Source organism: Mustela erminea, chromosome 5 (assembly GCF_009829155.1).
Source record: "Mustela erminea isolate mMusErm1 chromosome 5, mMusErm1.Pri, whole genome shotgun sequence".
NCBI lineage: Eukaryota > Metazoa > Chordata > Mammalia > Carnivora > Mustelidae > Mustela > Mustela erminea.
Window position 1 is genome coordinate 79,780,184 of NC_045618.1, and position 1,924 is coordinate 79,782,107.

At 40.1% G+C, this 1,924-nt stretch overlaps 1 pseudogene; it reads left to right on the forward strand.

Annotated features, from left to right (window-relative positions):
- Positions 1 to 887: 887 nt before the first annotated feature.
- On the forward strand, positions 888 to 1,449 carry LOC116591225 (annotated as a pseudogene).
- The last annotated feature ends 475 nt before the right edge of the window (positions 1,450 to 1,924 follow it).

Consider the following 1,924-nt stretch of genomic DNA (forward strand, 5'->3'; position numbering starts at 1 on the left):
GAGAAAAAAGACTCTTATGTAGTGTACCCAAGTGGAAAGTATACACATAAAAGATTTCCTCTCTCACTGAGCCAGTGCAGTAGAAAAGGCATTCATGAAATTAAAGTATCAGTTTTAAAGTTCTAAGTCTTTCAAACTAAAGAGTAAATAGCATGACAAATGTGAAATTTTTTTAAGTTGCAGGGCAGCCACTGGATAAAACAAGCTTAACAAGTATAATTTTCCTGCAAGCCTTTACTCTTTAAATATGGTAGCATACATGGTAAATCTTCAACAGAAAGAGTACTTTCCAAATTTAAGCCACAGAAATGTTTGCTACAATTATTTCCGGGGACTAAAGATCAGAGTAGCATAAATTATAAAGGTATACTAAAATCCAAATAAAAATTATATTAAAAATGACAATAGGATACAGGAAATACTGAAGTCTAAGCAGTTGATTAAATTTTATTTAAAATCTCAAGATTTTGAGTATTCATGTGGAACTGGACACATGGCTAGTGTAGAATAATGTCTGCTTTTGACAAAGCTGTGAAGAGAAGAAAGGTATTGTGTGCCAACTAGAAAAAATAATGGGCTTTGCTACTGCTAACAGTACCAAAGATTAAAAATATACAGACAGGGGTGCCTGGGTGGCTCAGTGGATTAAAGCCTCTGCTTTCGGCTCAGGTCATGATCTCAGGGTCCTAGGATCAAGCCCCACATCGGGATCTCTGCTCAGCAAGGAGCCTGCTTCTTCCTCTCTCTCTGCCTGCCTCTCTGCCTACTTGCGATCTCTCTCTGTCAAATAAATAAATAAAATCTTAAAAAAAAAAAAAAAGAAATATATAGACAGTGTCTTCCTCCTGACTGGTCTTTGAAGTGCTCTTAGAGGCGCCAATGGTAAGATGTCTTCAGGAAATGTTAAAATTGGGCAACCTGCCCCCAACTTCAAAGCCATGGTTGTTATGCCAGATGGCCAGTCCAAAGACATCAGCATATCTGACTACAAAGGAAACTATACGGTGCTCTTCTTTTACCCTCTTCATTTCACCTTTGTGTGCCCCCACAGAGATCATTGCTCTCAATGACAGGGCAGAAGAATTTAAGAAACCCAACTGCCAAGTTGATTGGTGCTTCTGCGGATTCTCATTTCTACTGCCTGGCACAGATCAACAACACTCAAGAAACAAGGAGGACTAGGACAATCCCTTGGTATCAGACCCCAAGCATACCATCACTCAGGACTATGGAGTCTTAGACGGTGATGGAGACATCTTGTTCAGGGACCTCTTTACCACTGATGATAAATGTATCCTTCAGCAGTCATTGTGAATGTCTCCTAGGGGGCCAGTCTGTGGATGAGACTCTTGAGCCTTCCAGTTAACTGAGAAGCATGGGGAAGTGTGCCCTGCTGGCTGGAAGCCTGATGTCCGGAAAAGCAAAGAATATTTCTCCAAACAGAAGTGAGCACTGGGCCATTTTAGGGCCTGGCTGCAGAGGAAAGCCATGAAGACAGAAGCTCTTTTATACTATTGTGGTCATGCTTAAAACACACAACTTTAGACTCAGTGCAGATGTGGTATAGGACAGCCTTTCCTGCAGGGCCTGGGGAGGCCAGCTTTCTTCTTTCAGGGAGAATGGCCTGAGCTATTCTATGTGGCAGGTCAACTGATATATGCTGTAGTGGGGCATCACTTGTGATCTTTTGTTGTTTCTATTAAACTTGAACTGAGGGAAAAAAAAAGAAAAGAAAGTATAGACAGATGAATTCTATATGGCTGTTTGACATCCTTTAAATTAAAATTTGGATGAATGCTTGTAGTCACAAACTTCTATAGGCTTGAGTGTGAAGAACAAACAAAAGATAGAAAAGGTCTAATTCCCAATGTTTGCTAAACTATTGTAGTTTCTTTAGTACATCCCAAATATCACATACCTTACA